The 24,062-nt window shown below is 40.9% G+C and overlaps 2 pseudogenes; both read left to right on the forward strand.

Annotated features, from left to right (window-relative positions):
• On the forward strand, positions 11,059-11,998 carry LOC102171078 (annotated as a pseudogene).
• Positions 22,843-23,755, forward strand: LOC102171616 (annotated as a pseudogene).

Consider the following 24,062-nt stretch of genomic DNA (forward strand, 5'->3'; position numbering starts at 1 on the left):
GAATCACTAAATCCTCTGTTTACAGTCTTGAGCACAGTGATATATATCTTCTAAAATTATTGTATGGTTGGCAACTCTGCGAGACTTCAAATGAATATGCATTCTGCTTTCATGTTGTTGTTTAGTTATTCAGTCGTGTCCAATCTTTGCAACCCCCTGAACACCAGCATGCCAGGCTTCCCTGTCCTTCACTATCTCCCAGAGTTTGCTCAAACTCATGTCCATTGAGTCGGTGATGCCATCCTACCATCTCATCCTCTGTGCCCCCTTCTCCTCCTCAGTCTTTCCCAGCATCGGAGTCTTTTCCAATGAGGATCTTTGCAGGAGGATCTTTGCAGCAGGATCTTTGCATCAGGTGGTCAAAGTATTGGAGCTTCAGCATCAGTCCTTCCAGTGAATATTCAGGGTTGATTTCCTTTAGGATTGACTGATTTGATCTTCTTGCTGTCCAAGGAACTCTCAAGAGTCCTCTTTAGCAGCACAGTTCAAAAATATCAGTTCTTCAGCACTCAACATTCTCTACAGTCCAACTCTCACATTCATACATGACTACTGGAAAAACCATATCTTTGACTATATGGACCTTTATCACCAAAGTGATGTCTCTGCTTTTTAATATACTGTCTAGGGAGAAGGCAATGGCACCTCACTCCAGTACTCTTGCCTGGAAAATCCCATGGGTGGAGGAGCCTGGTAGGCTGCAGTCCATGGGGTCGCGAAGAGTTGGACACGACTGAGTGACTTCACTTTCACTTTTCACTTTCATGCATTGGAGAAGGAAATGGCAACCCACTCCAGTGTTCTCGCCTGGAGAATCCCAGGGATGGGGGAGTCTGGTGGGCTGCCATCTATGGGGTTGCACAGAGTCGGACATGACTGAAGCGACTTAGCAGCAGCAGCAGCAGCAGATTTGTTAGAGCTTTTCTTCCATGGAGCAAGCGTCTGTTAATTTCATGGCTGCAGTCACTGTCTGCAGTGATTTTGGAGCCCAAGAAAAGAAAGTCTGTCACTATTTTCATTTTTTCCCCATCTATTCACCTTGACGTGATCGATCCAGCTGTCATGTTGTAGTGTTGTTAATATGCCAACAAAGTCCAGTTTGTTACTTGGATTTTTAAATATTCTTAACTTTATTTTTTCTGTTTTTCCATTGTGTCATAAAATATGTGAAAAATCTTATGCAAAACATTTTTATACTGTGTTGTTGAGGACACACAGATTGAGCTTCATGATCTGTTCTTGGTGGACTGATTCTTCTATGTAAGGTATGCTGAAATTGGATGCATTGGCTTCAAGCTGGTTGTGAATGCCTTATATAAACTCCAGGTTCAATGACAACATGCTAGTGGATTGAAACCAGTCATAATTAGGGAGAACTACACTTGTATCAAGCTCCAGGAGTTGATGATAGACGGGGAAATCTAGCATGTTGCAGTCCCTGGGGTCGCAAAGAGTCGGACACTACTGAGCAACTGAACTAAACTGAATGGAACACTACAGAAATTAGCAAATACTACAGAGCAAGTCTCCCTTACAATAGAGAGCCATTTTTATTCATTTAACAAAACACCACTGCATTTATAATTAGGAGACATTTCTCTTTAGCAATGGCTCCTTATATAACATCTCAATTACTTCTTCTGATGTTAGTAAGATATACTAATTTTCTTTTGGGGCTTCCCTTGTAGCTCAGTCAGTAAAGAATCTTCCTGCAATGCAGGAGAAACGGGTTCGATTCCTGGGTCAGGAAGATCCCCTGGAGAAGGAAATGGCAACCCACTCCACTACTCTTGCCTAGAGAATCCCATGGACAGAGGACCCTGGCTGGCTACAGTCCATGGTGTTGCAAAAGTCAGACCCGATTTCGTGATTAAACCATTCCCAGCTTTCTTCTGGTTAGTGTTTACATGGTATTTTTTCCATCACTTTGCTTGAAACTTTTATTTTATTTTATTTTAATTTATTTAATTTATTTTAATTGGAAGCTAATTACTTTGCAATATTGTAGTGGTTTTTGCCATACACTCACATGTGTCGCCCATCTTGAACCCCCTTCCCACCTCCCTCCCCATCCCATCCCTCAGGGTCATCCCAGTGCACCGGCCCTGAGCGCCTTGTCTCATGCATCAAACCTGGACTGGCGATATAATTCACATATGGTAATATACATGTTTCAATGTTATTTTCTCAAATCATCAAACCCTCACCTTCTCCCACAGAGTCCAAAAGTCTGTTCTTTATATCTGTGTCTCTTGCTGACTCGCATATAGGGTCATCGTTACCATCTTTCTAAATTCCATATATATGCATTAATGTACTATATTGGTGTTTTTCTTTCTGACTTACTTCACTCTGTATGATAGGCTCCAGTTTCATCCACCTCATTAGAACTGATTCAAATGTCTTCTTTTTAATACCTGAGTAATATTCCACTGTGTATATGTACCATGGCTTTCTTATCCATTTGTCTGCTGATGGACATCTAGGTTGCTTCCAAGTCCTGGCTATTGTAAACAGTGTTGCAATGAACATTGGGGTACATGCGTCTTTTTCAATTCTGGTTTCCTCAGTGTGTATGCCCAGCAGTGGGATTGCTGGGTCATATGACAGTTCCATTTCCAGTTTTTTAAGGAATCTCCACACTGTTCTCCATAGTGGCTGTACTAGTTTTCATTCCCACCAACAGTGTAAGAGGGTTGCCTTTTCTCCACACTCTCTCCAGCATTTATTTTTTGTAGACTTTTTGATAGCAGCCATTCTGACCGATGTGAGATGATACCTCGTTGTGGTTTTGATTTGCATTTCTCTGATAATGAGTGATGTCGAGCATCTTTTCATGTGTTTGTTAGCCATCTGTATGCCTTCTTTGGAGAAATGTCTGTTTAGTTCTTTTGCCCATTTTTAAAAAATGTCTTTATCTGTTAAGTGTTAGTTGCTAGTAGTGTAAAGTTGAGTTTTGCTTTTTATACATGGATTGACAATCATTGTATTTCTGGAGAATTTATCTCTTCAGTTAAGTTCAGTTAGCTGCTTGTCGTGTCTGACTCTTTGCAACCCCATGGACTGCAGCACACCAGGCCTCCCTGTCCATCGCCAACTCCTGGAGTCTACCCAAACTCATGTCTATTGAGTAGGTGATGCCATCCAACCATCTCATCTTCTGTCGTCCCCTTCTCCCACCTCCAATCTTTCCCAGCATCAGAGTCTTTTCAAATGAGTCAGCCCTTCGCATCAAGTGGCCACAGTATTGGAGTTTCAGCTTCAATATCAGTCCTTCCAGTAAACACTCAGGATTGATCTTTCGGATGGACTGGTTGGATCTCCTTGCAGTCCAAGGGACTCTCAAGAGTCTTCTCCAATACCATAGTTCAAAAGCATCAATTCTTTGGTGCTCAGCTTTCTTTATAGTTCAACTCTCACATCCATACAGGACTACTGGAAAAATTTATCTCTTAACATCTAATAATAAAGGATAGAATGTATGTGAATTTATATTGTCTGTTATTTCTATATATTTTTTTTGTTTGTTTGTTTGTTTTGCTGCATCATGTGGCAATTTCCCCCACATTGGGAGCACAGAGTCCTAAGCACTGGACTGCCAAGGAAATCTCTGTATTTCTACAAGCTTTCTAATTAAGATATCTGATTTCCTATTTATTGTCTTTTCTCTTATTCCCTTTTGATTAATTAAACATACATTTTATTTCATTTCCTCCTCTATTGAACAATTAATCATATATTATTATTATTACACAATTCTTTTTCTGTGCTTTACATTATGTAGAAATTATGTCTTACTTTCCCTTAAAATTTTTTTCATTGTAGTATAATGTGAGTGTGTACTCAGTCACTCGGTTGTATCCAACTCTTTTCAACCGTATGGACTGTAGCTTGCCAGACTCCTCTGTCCATGGGATTTCCTAGGCAAGAATACTGGAATGGGTTGCCATTTCCTTCTCCAGGGGATCTTCGCGAGCCAGAGATTGAACCTGCATCCCCTGAGTCCTGCATTTATTTGCAGGATTCTTTACCACTGAGCCACCTGAAAAGCCCATTGTAGTATAATGACACAACATGAAATGTACCATTTTAACCATTTGAAGTACACAGTTAGATGGCATTTGATACATTTATCAGTGCTATCCTATTCTAGGGCTTCAAAAGAAAACTCTGTGGAACATCAGTGCAATTGAATACTTTTCAGCTATGAAAAAATAATGACAAAGATACCTATGAATCAATGTGAAGGGATTTCCAAGCTATATTATTAACCCTGTGGCAGATTCATGTTGATGTATAGCAAAACCAATACAATATTGTAAATTAATTAGCCACCAATTAAAATAAATAAATTTATGTTAAAATAAATAAATGGAAAAAAGAAACATAAAAGAGCATCTATATAATGCTACTTCTCATGTGAAAATGAAAGGAAGCTAATATTGGGTTGGCCAAAGTATTTGTTTGTGTTTTTCCATAAGATGGTATGGAAAAACTAAATGAATTTCTTGGCCAACCCAATATATAAATGTAACTTCTCACTGAGCAAGAAGCACAGAAAGAATAAATCAGAAACTAATGAGACTGTTTACCTACAGGATGTGGGTGGGAATGAACAGAAAAAGATGAGGAGATGAGTATATTCATTTGTATAATTTGACTATGTTATCTTTTACCTACTAAAAAATAAATAGAAGATAATGGAAAATAGAGCAAAGTAGAATAAACCAAAAAATGAGCTTAACTATATTTCAAATTAATACCATAATCAGACTAAAGGGGAAAATAAATTAATTAAGTAATTATCAAACACATAATTTTGTATATAAACACTAAGCAAGTGTTTGAGGGGAAGTTAGTTTGTCATTAACAGTGGTTTGAGTTCAATATTCTGAAATTACTTATATTCAAAACTTTATCAAATTAATAAACTTATTCTGGAAAATGGAGTAATTCATCAGTTGGGGAAGGATGCCATGTACATGGAAAAGGGGAGGCTGGAAAGAACTCTTTGGTGTCAACTTGAGCTCATGAGTTTTAATATATCTAAACAGGCTGAAATTTTATAATCCATATCAATACTGGTTCCCATCCCACATTCTTTCTGTCCCACTCCTGACCTATCTCCTATGGGTAACCGTTCCTTCACATTTATTAGATCCTAGTTCATTTTTATCCAGGTTGTTCTGGATTTTGTGGGTCTTTTGTGGTTCTATATGGATGGAATAAATGGTAACAGTGGAGTGTGTGCTCTAATACAATTGGAGATCAGTGGTGTGGGACTCTCAAAGGTTAATACTGCTCTGTCTGGACCGTACTGCGATATATGAGGAGGCATTGCTGGGTTCATTGCTGAATTCTTCAAAGGTCAAGGGCATTCACCTCTTCTCCTCCTCATGAGCAGGCAGAGGGGTGGCTAACATGTTAGTGACATTAGGGACACCTTCTCCCGGGACTCCTGTGGCTCAGCCCTTTGGCCTCTGCAAGGATCCATCTCAAGAGGAAGGCAAGAAATTAGCCAATTAGCTCAGTTGGTTTCTTCTCCAACCAGAAGCTTGGGGCTGTGTTCCCTGGGGCCTTAGTCCTATTGGTAAAAATGAATCTTTCTGCTCATTGTTCTAGTTCTTGTAGTCAGACATGGAAGGTGCTAAAGATCCTTAGATCATAGAGGTATAAGAGATGGATGTTTAGGGAGCAGCCTAGACCAGCAAGAATCAACAATGATCTGAGCAAGGTGGGAGACCATCTCTTTTCCTAGATATGTGCATTGACTAGGAGAAAGAGAGAGGAAAGGTGTGTTTATGTTGCTTGTACAACTATGTGTTCACTGGTGTACACACTGATTCAGTGCTGCTGCCAGCCACGCAAGTGACCATAAAATTAAAATGAGTTAAAATTACCTAAAATTAAAAATTTGGTTTCTTATTTGCACTAGCTATATTTCAAGTCTTTTGTAGTCACATGAGGTTAGTGCTACTGTATTGGACAAAGCAGATGTAGAATATTCCCATCATTGTAGAAAGTCCTATAATGGGCTGATAACAGACCACAGAGGGCTGGAATTCTCATACACTGCATGGGTGTGTGCTTGTGTGAGTGTGTGTAAGTTATATATGTGTTGGGTTTGACTATGTGTGATTCAGTGTATGTAGTGGAGTTTCTCTATGTGTGTGTACAGTTTATGAACTGTCTTGGTGAATGGATGTGGTCTTGGCATATTTTTTTCAATCAGCTTTTGCAGTGTGATTACTATAAAAGACTGTACATATCTAATGTATACAATCTGAGGAGTTTGGACCTACGCACACACGTATGAAGCCATCATCACAATCAAGTCATCGACATATCTATCTCTTCTAAAAATTTCCTTGTGTCCCTTTATTGTGGTAAGAAAACTTAACATGGACTTCACTCTTTTAAGGAGTTTTTAAATGCTCAATATAGAATTTTTGACTCTAGGCAATATGCTGTATAGCAGGACTCTAGAATTAATTCATTTTGCATAACTGAAACTTTATATTGATTGAATAACACAATATTTCCCCCTCTTCTCTCTAGCCCTTGACAATTTTCATTTATTCTCTACTTCTATGAATTTCTTAAACTGAAATAAAAAAATTATTTTTCCTTATAGGACTGGTTTATTTCACTTAGCATAATATCCTCCAGGTTCATCCCCAATGTCACATATGTCAGAATTTCCTTTTTTAAAGGCAAAATGATATTCTGCTGTATATGTATGCCATATTCTCTTTATTCACTCATCGGACAATGGACATTTTGGTTGTTTCCATAACTTAACTATTGTGAATTGTACTGCAGTACACATGAGAGTAAATGTATCTTTGAGATCTTGATTTCTATTCTTTCTGATATATACCCAGAAATGGGATTGCCAGATCAGATGGTAGTTCTGGTTTTAATGCTTTGGGAAAACTCCATACTGTTTTTCATAGCAGCTGCACCATTTATATCCACACCAACAGTATAGAAGGGTTTTTGTTTACATGATTTTTAAGTTGTGTAATGACAAAGTATTTCATTTTAAAGGTGTGTGTAAGTTGGTCTGAATCCATAAAAGGTTCTACATTTTTGTCTAAGATAGTCAGAGAGGGTCAAAAAGAAGCACTCTGTTACTCTGTGTGTCTGGTTTTGTGTACAGCACCCTCACAATCTCCTCTCCTTGAATGAGTGTAGAGCAGAGCGGGCTAAGTGAGTGACTTAGAAACATGTGTATGCATTTGACCTGGGGAGACAGCCTCACAGCCTGACTCTTGTCTTGTCTCAGCTCTAGACATAAAAGGAAGCTCTAAACAAAGTCCTCTGTATGTCAAGTTGGTGGCAATTTGTTCTGGTAGCTTGAAGGTTGCTGAAGTTCTCTAGGACTTTTTTCATCAACATTTAATTATTTCCACACTTTGGGGGACATGGTGGAGTCAACTCTGGAACTTTGTCTAGTTAATCCGATGACTGTGAATGCTGATACAAATTTTTGGTCCTACAGCATCTGTAATGTCTTGGCTCTCTGACCACTCATTTTGCGAGTGTGCTCAGAACTCACTCAGCCATTCTAAAAGAGAGATAGAAAGGAAGAGAGAGGCAGGGGCGCACAAGAAGGCACTTACATGTGTCATGCTCAGTCCCTCAGTCACGTCCGAGCTTTATGACCCTATGGACTGACGCCCGCCAGGCTCGTCCATGGGATCCTCCTGACAAGAATACTGGAGTGGGTTGCCCTTTCCTCCTCCAGGGAATCTTCACGAGCCAGGAATAGAACTGGCATCTCCTACATCACCTATATTGTCAGGCAGATTTATGACATCAGTTACTAATATTTATTCCAAATTTATTAAAAGTTCAGTGAGTCAAGTGCAATGGATGTGCTCATCTTTAGGGACCATAGTCTGGGCCCTGGATGTGAGGGGAGACCCCAGAAGTCAACACACATTTTCAGGAAGCTTCTTGATCTTGCTTGATGGTCACCTCATATCTTTGTTATATTTAGTTTCTGATCTGGAATCTTGGTCACTCATTCTGCCTAAATAATGAATTGATTTATTGAGTTTTGGGGTCACTCTCCTTTTGACTGCTTCTTTTTAGTCAATACTTATTAACCCTGTGACATATTTCTAAATTAACAAATTTTTATTGTGCTAAAATACATATAAGTGTTACCATTTCAATGATATTTAAGTGTACAGTTCTGTGGCATTAAGTACGTTTATATTGTTGACAGCCATTACCACCGTCCACTCCAGAACATTTTTATCTTCCCAAACTGAAATGCTGCATCCACTGAATAATAAGTTCTCAATTTCCTCCTCCACACAAGGCCCAGCAACCACCATTCTATTTTTTTGTCTCTATGAATTTGGCCATTCTGGGAATCTCATGTAAGTGGAATCATGCAGTATTTATGTATTTGTGACTAGCTGATTTTACTTAGCATAATGTCCTCAAGGTTTAATCGATGCTATAGCATGTGTCAGGATTTCTTTTCTTTTTAAGGATGAGTAATTCTAGTCAAGGCTATGGTTTTTCCTGTGGTCATGTATGGATGTGAGAGTTGGACTGTGAAGAAGGCTGAGCGCCAAAGAATTGATGCTTTTGAACTGTGGTGTTGGAGAAGACTCTTGAGAGTCCCTTGGACTGCAAGGAGATCCAACCAGTCCATTCTCAAGGAGATCAACCCTGGGATTTCTTTGGAAGGAATGATGCTGAAACTGAAACTCCAGTACTTTGGCCACATCATGTGAAGAGTTGACTCACTGGAAAAGACTCTGATGCTGGGAGGGATTGGGGGCAGGAGGAGAAGGGGATGACAGAGGATGAGATGGCTGGATAGCATCACTGACTCAATGGACGTGAATCTGAGTGAAGTCCGGGAGATGGTGATGGACAGGGAAGCCTGGTGTGCTGTGATTCATGGGGTCACAAAGAGTCGGACACGACTGAGCAACTGAACTGAACTGAATATTCCATTACATGTAGAGACCACATTTTGTTTATCCATTCATTTGTCAGTGGATACAGATTCTTTTCATCTTTCGGCTATCGTGAATGATGCTGCTTTAAACATGGCTATTCCCTTGTGGTTCAGCTGGTGTAAAGAATCCACCTGCAGTGTGGGAGACCTGGGCTCAATCCCTGAGTTGGGAAGATCCCCTGGAGAAGGGAAAGGCTACTCATGCTAGTATTCTGGTCTAGAGAATTTCATGGACTGTATAGTCCATGGGCGAAGAAGGCAATGGCACCCTACTCCAGTACTCTTGCCTGGAAAATCCAATGGACGGAGGAGCTTGGTAGGCTGCAGTCCATGGGGTCGTGAAGAGTTGGACATGAATGAGTGACTTCACTTTCACTTTTCACTTTCATGCATTGGAGAAGGAAATTGCAACCCACTCCAGTGTCCTTGCCTGGAGAATCCCAGAGACAGTGGGCCCCCTTCTCTGGGGTTGCACAGAGTCGGACATGACTGAAGCGACTTAGCAGCAGCAGCAGCATAGTCCAGGGGATCACAAAGAGTTGGACACTACTGAGCAACTTTTACTTCACTTCAATTCACTTCGCTTCAAACATGGTTACACAAATCTTTTTAGCCCCTGCTTTCAGCTCTTTGGGATATATTATCAGAAGTGAAATTTCTGGGGTGTTAGTCACTTAGTTATGTCCTACTCTTTTGTGACCCCATGGACTATAGCCCACCAGGCTCCTCTGTCCATGGAATTCTACAGGCAAAAATACTAGAGTGGGTTGCCTTTCCCTTCTCCAGGCAATCTTCCCAACCCAGAGATTGAACCTGAGTGTCCTGCATTACAGGCAGATACTTAACCACTGAGCCATCAGGGAAGTCCTGAAATTTCTGAATCATATGGTAATTCTATGCTTTATTTTTTGAGGAAATGACGTAATGTTTCCTTACTTCTTTTCTCCCTTCCTCTCTCCTTCCCTCCATTCTTTTCTTTCTATGTCATTCTAATGATAAGAGGTGAGTTTATGGGTTGAGTGCTTATTTTGTACATGGTGTATTAATTTTACAATAATGCTTTAAGTGGTATCTCTGTGTGTGTGTTTGTGTCTGTGCACGCCCAAGACAGACACAAGCACATAAGCAGCCTGGTTGTAAAGCCATAGAAGGGACTGTATCTTATTTATTCAGGTCAGTTCAGTTCAGTTGCTCAGTCGTGTCCAACTCTTTGTGACCCCATGAATCGCAGCACGCAAGGCCTCTCTGTCCACCACCAACTTCCGGAGTACACTCAAACTCATGTCCGTTGAGTTGGTGATGCCATCCAGCCATCTCATCCTCTGTCCCCTTCTCCTCCTGCCCCCAATCCCTCCCAGCATCAGGGTGTTTTCCAATGAGTCAACTCTTTTCATGAGGTGGCCAAAGTACTGGAGTTTCAGCTTTAGCATCAGTTCTTCCAATGAACACCCAGGACTGATCTCATTTAGAATTGACTGGTTGGATCTCCTTGCAGTCCAAGGGACTCTCAAGAGTCTTCTCCAACACCACAGTTCAAAAGCATCAATTCTTTGGCACTCAGCTTTCTTCACAGTCCAACTCTCACATCCATACATGACCACTGGAAAAACCATAGCCTTGACTAGAGAGACCTTTGTTGGCAAAGTAATGTCTGTGCTTTTGAATATGCTATCTAGGTTGGTCATAACTTTTCTTCCAAGGAGTAAGCATCTTTTAATTTCATCGCTGCAATCACCATCTGCAGTGATTTTGTCTATTGTAGTGTCTCCACTATGTTTAAAAAAGAATGAGGTGTTCCTGATTTCCATTGAAGAGTTTGATTGACGTTCATTCATTAATGTGTTGTTGGTGTCTCCAAGTGACTGCGTCAGTGTTCAGACAGATCTCATTTTCATTGTTCTCATCACACTGGATGAGGCATCAATGTGTGAGTGAAATGCAGTGAGATTTGTCTGTACAAGGACAGAGCCACTGGGAGAAAGTATGTAACCATATGGTAATTGCTATGTTCAATATGCCTAAGTCCCTGACATTTCCCATTTCTGTTCATCCCCAGCAGAGATAAGAAGAGCATGAGGCCTGAGAATCAGAGCCACGTGTCCGAGTTCCTCCTCCTGGGGCTCCCCATCCAGCCAGAGCAGCGGGGCGTGTTCTCCGCCTTGTTCCTGGGCGTGTACCTGACCACGGTGCTGGGCAGCCTGCTCATCATTCTGCTCATCAGGTTGAACCCTCACCTCCACACCCCCATGTACTTCTTCCTCAGCCACTTGGCCCTCACTGATGTCTCATTTTCATCTGTCACTGTTCCTAAGATGCTGATAAACATGCAAACCCAGGATCAATCCATCCCCTATGCAGGGTGCATAGCGCAGATGTATTTTTTCTTACTTTTTGGCTGCATTGATGACCTTCTTCTTGTAGTGATGGCTTATGACAGGTACGCGGCCATCAGTCACCCTCTCCACTACACCACCATCATGAGGGAGGGGCTGTGTATGTTTCTGCTGGCTGGATCCTGGCTCCCCTCTTGTGTCAGTGCCCTGTCCCACACCATCCTCCTGGCTCAGCTGTCCTTCTGTGCGGACAACATCATCCCACATTTCTTCTGTGACCTTGCTGCCCTGCTCAAGCTCTCCTGCTCAGACACCTCTCTCAATGAGCTGGTCATATTCACTGCAGGGACTGCAGTTGTCCTTCTTCCACTGAGTGGCATCCTGGTCTCTTATGGTCTCATTGGGGCCTCCATCCTGAGGGTCCCTTCTACCAAGGGGCTCTGCAAAGCCCTGTCCTCCTGTGGCTCCCACCTCTCTGTGGTGTCTCTATTCTGTAGAGCCACTGTGGCACTTACTTTCCACCTCATCAGGCAAGTCCAATGACACAGACATGATTGCCTCACTGATGTACACAGTGGTGACCCCCATGCTGAACCCCTTCATCTACAGCCTGAGGAACAGAGACATGGAATTGGCTCTGGGAATTCTTTTCAGAAGCAATAATCTTTTCATCCAGTGAGAATCACCTAACCATGTTCTTATTTAAACCCACTGACTTTGTCAGAAATGCTCTCTTAAATAGATGCATGTTGACCATCCATGTCTCTAGCACCATCCCAGTTATTCTTTATTTTTTAACTTTATATTTGTTTATTTATTTAGAAAATTATGAAGCTTGATTAGATGATTAATTTTGTTACTGAGAATTATATATTGTTGGTTACTATTTTTTTTTACTTTTTTTAAAATTTAAATTTATTTATTTTAATCAGAAGCTAATTACTTTACAATATTGTATTGGTTCTGCCACACATCAACATGAATCTGCTGCGAGCATACACATGTTCCCCATCCTGAACCCCCCTCCCACCTCCCTCCCTGTACCATCCCTCTGGATCATCCCAGTGCACCAGCCCCAAGCATCCTGTATTGAACCTGGTCTGGCAGTTCATTTATTATATGATATTATGCATGTTTCAATGCCATTCCCACCCTCTCCCTCTCCCACAGATTCCAAAATGCTGTTCTATACATCTGTGCCTCTTTTGCTGTCTCACATACAGGGTTATCATTACCATCTTTCTAGATTCCATATATATGTGTTAGTATACTGTATTGGTGTTTTTCTTTCTGGCTTACTTCACTCTGTATAATAGGCTCCAGTTTCATCCACCTCCTTAGAACTGATTCAAATGTATTCTTTTTAATGGCTGCATAATACTCCATTGTGTATATGTACCACAGCTTTCTTATCTATTCATCTGCTGATTGACATCTAGGTTGCTCCCATGTCCTGGCTATTATAAACAGTGCTGCAATGAACACTAGAGTACACATGTCTCTTTCAATTCTGGTTTCCTTGGTGTGTATGCCCAGAAGTGGGATTACTGGGTCATAAGGCAGTTCTATTTCCAGGTTTTAAGGAATCTCCACACTGTTCTCCATAGTGGCTGTACTAGTTTGCATTCCCACCAACAGTGTAAGAGGGTTCCCTTTTCTCCACATCCTCTTCAGCATTTATTGCTTGTAGACTTAAATGGTCACTATGTTACTGGGCCAATTCCTTTCATTTTAGTCATATCTGTTTTCCATTCATTCTTCCATTGCCCCACAACACATATGCAACTTGTGGTCTTCAAAGCACCAAACTCCATATTAGTGAGATATGTGATTGATCATTCTAAATACTTTGTGCTTTTTTTTTTTTTTTGAGTATTTATTTATTTGGCTGTGTTTTAGCTGCAGCACAGAGGATCTTTGTTGCATCATGTGGGATCTTTCTTTGCAGCACACAGACTCTCTGGTTGTGGCCCAGGGGCTCAGAAATTGGCACAATGCAGGCTTAGCTTCTCCGTGTCATGTAGGATCTTAGTTTCCTAACTGGAGGTTAAACCTGTGGCCCCTGCTTGCAAGGAAAATTCTTAACCCCTGAATATGTTGCTCTATTGTTTTAACTTCCTGAAGAGAGAAAGACTTGCTAAGACAACAACACACATCAACCACCTCTCTTTAAAAGGAAAATATGACAGTGGCATTTTGTGCTTCCTTTTTAATGGTGAAGCCAGGCTTGTTTTAAATTTAGGCTAAGATTAGAGGTGTGAAATATGGTTGTATGTTGGATCAAGCTGTACCTTCATGGGCTTCTCAGGTGGCTCTAGTGGTAAAGAAACTGCCTGCCAATGCAGGAGATGAGGGTTAGATTCCTGGCTCAGGAAGATCCTCTGGAGTAGAACATGGCACCCCACTCCAGTATTCTTGCCTGGAGAATTCCATGGACAGAGGAGCCTGGCGGGCTACAGTGCATGGGGTCGCAAAGAGTTGGACTGAAGCCACTTAGCAAGCATGCATGCATGTACCTTCTCATACCCTGGGTTTCTGATACTCAGGTGGTAGATGGTCAGAATTCTCTAATGCGTTACAACACTTCACTTTCTATAACAAAATGAGCATTTTGGAATCTCAAGTAGAGTCAGATTAAGTTTTATGAAATATTCTTTTGATAAGTTAAAGAACCCTCATTAGTAATAGGTGATATAACTTTTCATTATAACTTGGAATTTCTATCTGCTTAAGTAAATTAGATATAAACCTTTAGAAATAAGTCCTTTATTCTTTCTTGTCTAGTGTTTTCCAGACACAAATATTCAGTTAAGTTTCTAATTTTTACTTTTAATGAAGTCCAGAATGCTAGCTTCTCACTGCAGAATCTAGCTAATAAAGTACTTTTGATGGTTTGCTAAAACTGAAATAGACTCTAATTTGATTGTACCCGTGACAGTAGCAGACCACGGAATAGTCAATCTGATTACCAAATTTCTCCATTCTAGGAAAACTATGATTTTTCCATCTAAATTAGATTTTTGTGTTGAGAACAGCCTTCTGCTGTCTGATTAATTTTAGTATGGGAAAATAAGGGTTGTCTTTTACCCAGACATCACACTTTTAATAGGAAAAAACTAAACACATGAACTTACAGTTAATGCACACAAAAATATTTACTGCATGACTACTAGGTGTCAGGCAATTTTCTACATTCTAGGAATACAAGTTAAAAAAAAAAATTGATCCGCTTGTAGAGTTTACATTCCAGCTTGCCTGATCCTGCTCATTATGCTCCTTTTTTTTTCCGTAGTAGTTTTGAACCTTCCAACACACCATAAGCTTTTTACTTATTTTTTGTCGTTGTTACTTTACTGGAAAGTAAGCTCTACAGAAGATGGGTTTTTGTCTGATATAGATAAATTCTAGGTTTGTTGGTAGGTAAAAACTTCTATGAATAAAGGAGACTTAAAAAGGGGGATCAAGAGTGCTAGGGGTGAGGTCTGACTCTTTGCAACCCCATGGACCGTAGCCTGCCAGGCTCCTCTGCCCATGGAATTCTCCAGGCCAGAATACTAGAGTGGGTAGCTGGTCCCTTCTCCAGACAATCTCCCCAGCCCAGGGATCAAAACCAGGTCTCCCACATTGCAGGCAGATTCTTTTCTGTCTAAGCCACCAGGTAAGCCCATCACAAAAAGGGTGTTCAAGAGTGCTAGGGGTGAGATTCATAATTTGATTTCACATGGTCCAGGTAGAGTTCATTGAAAAGATAACATCCAAAGTTGTTAGTGAGGACAGGTAAGTGAGCCATGGAGCTATCTGGGCAAACGTATTTGAAGCATGGAAATTAGCACCTAGAAGTGCTCTGAGGTGAGATGGTGCCTGGCCTGTTCCAGGGACACTGAGGGGCCTCTATAGCTGGACAGGGACGAGTAGAGGAGGGATGGCAGGTGGTAAGTTTAGAGATATCAGAGAACCAGATCTGTAGGGTACTTAAGGTCATAGCAGGTGTATTAGTCAAGGTTCTCTAGAGAAATAGAACGAATAGTGTGTGTGTGTGTGTGTGTGTGTGTGTGTGTGTGTGTGTGTGAAAGAGAGAGATTCATTGGAATTGGCTTGTGTAATTGCAGATACTAGCAAGTACAAATTTGGCAGCGTGGGTTGGCAGCCTGGAACCCATGGACAAGTTGCAGTTTGAGTCTGTAGGTAGTCTGGGGACAAAAGTGCCTCTTCTTTAGGAGAATCACTCTTCTTCTGGTGGCTCAGTCGGCGAAGAGTCTGCCTGCAATGTGGGAGATTCAGGTTCAATTCCTCAGTTGGGAAGATCCCTTGGAGAAGGGAATGGCAACCCACTCCAGTATTCTTGCCCAGAGAATTCCGTGGACAGAGGACCCTGGTGGGCTACAGTCCATAGGGTCACAGAGAGTCAGACACGACTGAGTGACTAACACTTCCTTCAGCTGATTAAATAAGGCTCACCTACATTATGGGGGACAATCTGATTTAATCAGAGTCCAGATTGCAATGTTAATCTCATCCAAAAATACCTTCATGGAAACATCTAGAGTTGTGTTTGACCAGATAGCTGAGTCCTGCAGCTTAGCCAAATTGACACATAAAATTAACCATTCTAGTAGACTTTCTGGTTTTCATTCTGAGGATTTGGGAACCCGTTGAAAGGGATTCGATAGAGGAAAAACATAGTCATACTTGATTTTGTTATTGTTTCTTTAAAAGCACATGGATTTGGAAGGTTATAAATGGCATACAATAAACTTTGTATGTCTAAAGTACACTATTTGCCCAGTTTTGACATTTGTATAGCTCATAATGATTATGAATTTTCCTAATGTCTACCCTACTGCTCTTTCTTTGCTCCTTCCATCTGTCCCCAGGGAAAACACTAATCTGTTTCCGCTGCATGGTTTAGTTTGCATCTTCTACAAGTTAATTTAAGAAGTTTATTTAAGTTTATTACAGTGTGTGTTCTTCTTTCATTCAGCATAAGCATTTTGAGATTCATTTGTGTTGTACTGTGCATCAGTAGTTCATTTTTAAAAATTGATGAATAGTATTCCATTGTATGGACATGCCACAGATTTTTTTGATGGGTATGTGGCTGTTCCCAGTTTCTGGCTATTAAATAAAGCTGTTATGAAAATTCTTGTATAAGTCTATGTATAGGTATATTCATTCATTTTCTCTGGACAAATACCTAATCATGCTAAGTAGTATATGTTGAACTTTTCCCTCTTTTTGGTACTTCTATTTTTAAAAATATTTATTGGAATATATTTTATGTTCAACATTGTGTTAATTTCTGCTGTTCAGCAAAGTGAATCAGTTATACATATACACATATCCTCTTTTTTTTTTTAAGATTCTTTACCCATATAGATCATCACAGAGTATTGAGTAGAGTTCCCTGTACTATGCAGTAGGTCCTTATTAGTTATCTTTTTTAGTATATATTTAATTTGGTATATATTTCCATGACTGAGCTACTGAACTGGACTGAACTGAACTGAATGGGTGTAAAGTAGTACAAACCAGTTTACAGACCTGGAGCCACTTAATTGGACAAATGTCTGGGTTTCTGAGAAAAAGTAATCTTGTAACACTGGCTATTTTCTGAGCTTCTTGATTCTCCCTAGCCCCATGCCTGCTTTTTATCAGACCCCAGAACTTTTCACCATTTACCTGCCATTCCATTTTGCATTAACATTTTTTTTTCTACACCTCCTCCCATCTGAGTATGTGTTCCACAAAAGGGATTTATTTCTGTTGATATTTTTTTCTTTTATTTCTCCAGAGCATGAATAAGTGTTTACTTTAAAGAGAGTCTTAATGATTATTTAAGTGAATGAGCAAATGAATAAATGAACAGATTAATTCATTCAACAATTACTAACCAGAATTGTCTATCGTGAGCCATAGCTGATCCTTGTCAATGTCCAAAGACATTGACAATAAACCCTACCGTTTGTTAAGCTTTCATTATGTGCTCATGCAAGCATCCTTCAAACTCACATGAAGAATATGATCATTGTTTCCAATTTGAAGAAACTGAATCTGAGCTCTTTGATAACTTGCTCAGGTGTGCTCTCTTACTAGAGGAAGAGCGCTGAGTCTTCTTTCCCAGAGTTATAGATTCAATGAAAGTGAATGTGGAAGTCGCTCAGTTGTGTCCGACTCTTTGCAACCCCATGGACCATACAGTCCTTGAAATTCTCCAGGCCAGAATGTGGGATTGTAGCCTCTCCCTTCTCCAGGGGATCTTCCCAACACAGGTATCGAGCCCCACTCTCCCACATTGCAGGTTAATTCTTTTACCAGCTGAGCCACAAGGGAAGCCCTACTTCAGTTGAAGTATGTACAGAGGCCTGTACATTTTTAAAATTAATTCATTAATTTTAATTGGAGGCTAATTACTTTACAATATTGTAGCGGTTTTTGCCATACATTGACATGAATCAGCCACGGGTGCACATGTGTTCCCCATCCTGAACCCTGCTCCCACCTCCCTCCCCATCCCATCCCTCAGGGTCATCCCAGTGCACAGGCCCTGAGTGTACTGTCTCATGCATTGAACCTGGACTGGCAATCTATTTCACATATGGTAATGAGAGTCATTTCCTAGGCAGGTTGATAAGAAGTCCAGGGGTCCCCAAAGAGAGAGGGGTCTGGAATTCTCAAGGAGGAAGAAAAGACAAAATTTTTTCCCCTCTACATTCCTTAGGATTATATAACAATAATGTATCCTGCTTGAGGACAGTCTCTAGAAAAAACCTTCTGGCTAATCTTGTTATCTTAAAATGTAAATTATGGGAGTAGGTCTAGTGAGGTCTTTACAACCTCCAGACATTCTTTTGATTCACTGTAATAGCTAATTGGAGAGTATATAACTCCATTGCTAACACCAGCAAGGAGGTACTCTTCCTGCCCCCTTCTGATGCGTATGGCAGAAGCTTTCTCTATCTCCTTTATACTTGAATAAAATTTTATTACACAAAAGCTCTGAGCAAAAGCCTTGTCTCTGGCTCTGGATTGAATTCTTCTCCTCTGGAGGCCAAGAATCCTGGTGTCTTTTCGTGGTTCAGCAACAGCCTTTCAGTAATATACATGTTTCAATGTTATTCTCTCAAATCATCCCACCCTCGCCTTCTCCCACAGAGTCCAAAAGTCTGTTCTTTACATCTGTGTCTCTTTTGCTGTCTCTCATATAGGGTCATTGTTACCATCTTTCTAAATTCCATATATGCATTAATATACTATACTGGTGTTTTTCTTTCTGACTTACTTCACTCTTTATAATAGGCTCTAGTTCCATCCACCTCATTAGAACTGATTCAAATGCATTCTTATTAATAGCTGAGTAATATTCCACTGTGTATTTGTATTACAGCTTTCTTAATCATTCATCTGCCAATGGACATCTAGGTTGCTTCCATGTCCTAGCTATTGTAAACAGTGCTGTGATGAACATTGAGGTACATGTGTCTCTTTCAATTCTGGTTTCCTCGGTGTGTATGCCCAGCAGTGGGATTGCTGGGTCATAAGGCAGTTCTATTTCCAGTTTTTTAAGGAATCTCCATGCTGTTATCCATAGTGGCTGTACTAGTTTGCATTCCCACCAGCAGTGTAAAAGAGTTCCTTTTTCTCCTCATTCTTTCCAGCATTTATGCTCAACATCATTCATTATCAGAGAAATGCAAATTAAAACCACAATGAGGTACTATCTCACACCGGTCAGAATGAATGCTATCAAATAGCCCTGTACATTTTAAGGGGCTTTGTGTTTTAATGGAAGCCTGTGTATGTGTTGTGGAGCCTGCAGAAGCTTGCTGAGTTCCTTACACTGTACCATACACTGCCATACAGAGAATCTGAACTCATGGAGCAGAAGCTGTGGGCAATAAGGGGACTTCCACTTCCCACCCGGAGGTTTGACCAGAAGCCCAGGGTACCACTGACTTTAGGGACAATATCTCCTGTGGCCCCAGGTATAGCTCAGCCTCTCTGGACCCTAAACATACTCCCCATCAAGGGGCCAGGAGGAAGCTGGGCAATTAGCCCCAGTTGACTGCTTCTCTAGTCAGGGTTTGGTGGCTGTTTCCCTCTGGGGTTTCTTTCTGATGAGTCAAAGAAGACCTTCTTGCCTGTTGTTTTGAGGTTGCTGAATAGACATGAGAGTCTGTAAAGGTCCTTGAGCCACCAAGGTTTGCTCTTTTTCTTTGGATACTGGGTCTTTTGAGCAGAAAGTGAAGAGTCACGTGACAGAAAGAAGCAGCAGAAGGTATCTGAACTTATAGCACTGTTATAGCTCAGAAGAAGGTCAGAAATCTCCAAATTGTTCATGTGTGTCTGTGTGTAAAAGTGTGCATGTGTGGCCATGAGAGAAATTGCATGTATCTGTGTGTGTGCATGTTGTGTTGGATGACTATGTGTGTATGTATAATTGGAATTCCAGAGAAGCTGGAGATTTCCTATCAGTGTGTGCTCCTTTTACTTCCATTCGTTGCTTGTGTGCTGAATGTAAGGCCTTGTGCATAATTCATGATTTGAATATGTATGACTTCTTGGTCTACAATGTCTGTGGTATAGGATGCTTGAGAGTTCTCTGTGTGTAGCTGTACTGTACATGTGCATTGTTTGTGAGTTTTGCATAGATTTGAAGCTGACTCACATCCTGACTGTATTCACCTATTAATAGTTTGAGCATGTGTGTGTGTATGTGTGTGCAAATTCATTTTTGACTGTTTTGTGACCCAATGAACTATAGCCCGCCAGGCTCTTCTGTCCATGGAATTTTCCAGGCAAGAATACTGTAGTGGGTTGCTATTTCCTACTTTGGGGATTTTCCCAACCCAGGGGTTGAACCCGGGTCTCCTGGGTCTCCTGGGTCTCCTGAATTGGCAGGCAGACACTTTACCATTGTGGTACCTGGGAGGCCCAAGTTAGAGAAAAATAAAAATCCATTTGGGAGGTGTTTGTGATACTGTGTGAGTGCCTTTGTGCAAAAGAAACCACCCCACATCTTGACTTACTTCACACAGAAGATACAGGTGTGTGTGTGTGTGTGTGTGTGTGTGTGTGTGTGTGTGTGTGCATAATGGTCTAATATTTTAGCTCTCCATTTGGATGAGACCAGAATGCACATGGCAGCTCCAAAGGAAGCCCCCTTGAGGCACTTCTGGCATCCATTTGTCAGTGATGTAAATATTCCAACAGTACTGGAAACCCAATACTTTTGACACACTTCTTCAATTTTGGTAATACATTTTAGAAACAAAATGCTCATTTCTGGTGTCACATATATATACACTCAAATCTTTGTCTTTTCCCCACTTAAGAGCTTTGGATTTGGCCTTGGTGATGCTCAGCATCCTCTACTGTCAATGGAAACCTGATGATTGCTGAAAGATCTTGTGTGTAAGATGCTCCAGACATTCTAGACACATTGCAAGCACTTTATCAATAGTAAATTGTAGACTCATGGAGGCTGAGACACCTGACCCTCCATTTCTCTACTTCTCAGGAGAAAAAATTTGGTATGAAGACAGGAAAATTAGACCCATCCATAGGTTCTCTCCCAATCCTCTCCAGACCGCACTCCCCCAGACTGCCACTTCTCTCTATTACTGAGCAATTCCCTGGCCACCTCTTTCCACATGGTGCTGATGGAATCATAGCACCACTTCTGTCTTGGTCCCAGCTCCTTGTTTTCATTATGTGTTCTGGTTGTCTTCCAAGAGATCTTTGTGATCCTGGGTTAAGTCTGACCTAGCAACTTTCAGGGAGAAGGCAGTCCTGGGCAGAATGGTTCAGAGCCTGGACCCTTCTTCTGTCCTATGAACTGAGTCAATTAATGACCTCAAGTAACTTCCAGGTCTGGAGCAGGTATCTAGTGAGAGGTTCTTATACAATGTTAATGTTTATCTTTCTCTCCCAAGCATATTTTACCTTTTTACTTTAACTTTTCACATTTCACATTTAAATGTTGCCTCTCTACCATCCATAAAAATAAATGAGTGGGTTCTCACTCTAGTGAAAAGATTATCAGAAAATCAACCTTTGAGACCAGGCTCCACTATACAGTATCTATGTGATATTATTTAATTTCTTTCACTACTCCTGTTAGTAAAATGATGGAAAAAATTACTGTCTTCTCTATTTTCCAGATACAAATAAACACTGATGGACTGAACAAAATTGAAGGCAAATAAAAGCCATTTACAAACTAAAGGGCTGCAGGAATATGAGTGTTGACAGTTATCTAAGCAGAGAGAATCCTTCAAATCTTGAAATAACATTTCTTAAGATCCTGCCTATTCTAACTAGAGAGAAAGAGAAATAGTCGAGATTCCAATAAATTTTAAAAAACACAAGAGAGAATTGTGACTCTAGAAGTTACTATATGATCATGCTAGCTTCCTACTGCTTCTCAGTATGTTTATAATGAAGTTTAATAACACCTACTTCTTAGCACTGTTGACAAAATTTAGTGAGGCTATTTTCCAAAAATGTATTAGTCTGACATACTGTTCATTAAATGTCAGTAATTATCCAGTGTGAAGATCAATATTGGGAAATAGTGAACAGTCAGTCAGGTAACTGAATTCTAATAGACCCTCCAGTCCTTCAGTATCTCTCAGCTCTCAGACCCCAGATCTCAGATCTCAGGTGTCTTCCTACCTACAAACATCCAGATCTGAGCCAACATGAAAAACCAGAAATGGATGGAAATACATGTACAGAAAGAAGGTTTGTTCCTTAGCCAGAAGATAAACATGCATTAAGACAAGTTTTACCAGGGAATTGACCCCAGTGATATCTGAACTCAGTTCACCTTAGTGTCAGCGCTCAGATAGACGCAAATTTTAGGCCAGTTTCTTGGACCTTTGTGCTGACCATCTCATAATACTGTTTTATTAAATCCTTGAATTTGATACTGAGTTTTTTGGATACTTGTCCTGTCATAAAAAATAATTGAGAAAATTTTGTATGTATTTTATGTAGGACGCTGTTCTTAGATATTAATATGCCTTGAATTAGAATGCTCTTATTAACTCTATGAATGTATGATATTGGTATCTTTGCATTATAGAGGCACATATGAAGCCAAGAGAGATTTAGTATCCCAAGTCATATAGCTAAGAAGAGGTGAGGCCAGGATTGCAACACGAGGAATTTGGCTTCAGGTCCATAATGTTAGTCAGTCCTTTGGCAGGTGTTCCCTAGAGGATTAGTATCCAGAGAGAAGAGGTCCTGCGTGACCTGTTTATTCCTGTATCTCCAGTCAAAAGCTTAATGCCAGAAACACGGTTAATTAAAAAGAAAACTGAAGAATGAATTTGCTCTGGTTTTCACCAAAAAGAATCATATTGAGCATTGAGGATGTGTTGCTTGCTCTGGCAACATTAGGTGATAAAAGGAATTTAGGAGAAAATTCTTTTTCTCTGAGTGTAAATTAGAGACCCTAGTGTAGTCAAAGCTTCTGACATTTTCCCCCTCTCCTTCATCCGCAGAAGACAGAAGAGAAGCATGAGGAGGGAGAACCAGCGCATCGTGTCCAAGTTCCTCCTCCTGGGGCTCCCCCTCCGGCCAGAGCAGCAGGGTGTGTTCTTCGCCCTGTTCCTGCACATGTACCTGACAACAGTGCTGGGCAACCTGCTCATCCTCTGCTCATCAGGCTGGACCCTCACATCCACACCCCCATGTACTTCTTCCTCAGCCACTTGGCCTTCACTGACGTCTCCTTCTCATCTGTCACTGTTCCTAAGAAGCTGATAAACATGCATACTTGGGATCAATTGATCCCTTATGCAGGGTGTGTAACACAGATGTACCTTTTCATATTTTTTGGTTGTGTTGACAATCTTCTTGCAGTGATGGCCTGTCACCCTCTCCACTACACCACCATCATGTGAGGAAACCTGTGTATTTCACTAGTGGCTGTGTCCTGGATCTTCTCCTGTAGCAATGCAATGTCCCACACTCTCAGCCTGGCCTGGCTGTCCTTCTGTGCTGATAACACAATCCCTCATTTCTTTTGTGATCTTGCTGCCCTGCTTGCTCCCCTGCTCAGACACCTCCCTCAATGAGTTGGTCATCTTCACTGTGGGGGCACTGGGAATCATCATACCACTAACTGGCATCCTAGTCTCATGTCCACATTGGGGTCTCCATCTTGAGAGTCCCCTCAACCAAAGGGATTCACAAAGCCTTGCCCACCTGTGGCTCCCACCGCTCTGTGGTTTTCCTATTCTATGGGACAATTATGGTTCTGTACATTTTCCCATCATCAAACAACTCCAATGACAAAGACATAATTGCTTCAGTGATGTACATAGTGGTCACGCCCATGCTGAACCCTTTCATCTATAGTCTGAGGCACAGAGACAAGAAGGGGGCTCTTGGGAGATTTTCCAGAAGTGAGATCTTCTTCCCTAAGTAACAATACCTCACCTTCTCAGTTTCTCATTCTGAAGAACCAAATGGCACCAGTGTCAGAGATTCCCCTTTGGAAATCTATGCCAAAGACCTTGCCTGTTGCTGGAACCCACCGCACTTCCCTGTTTCTAGCCACTTGCTTTGCTTGTTGTTGTTGTTGTTGTTGTTTTTCTGTTTGCTTTTCCTGAAACCAGTGAGTTCCAGGCATGGACGCAGCAAGTGCTATTTGTTGTAACCATCTGTGTTTTTTGAACAAACTTCTTTTTGCTTTAGCTTTATTTTATGTCTCTATTTCATAAGCCTTGGGATTT

The sequence above is a fragment of the Capra hircus genome, chromosome 11 (assembly GCF_001704415.2).
Source record: "Capra hircus breed San Clemente chromosome 11, ASM170441v1, whole genome shotgun sequence".
Taxonomy (NCBI): domain Eukaryota; kingdom Metazoa; phylum Chordata; class Mammalia; order Artiodactyla; family Bovidae; genus Capra; species Capra hircus.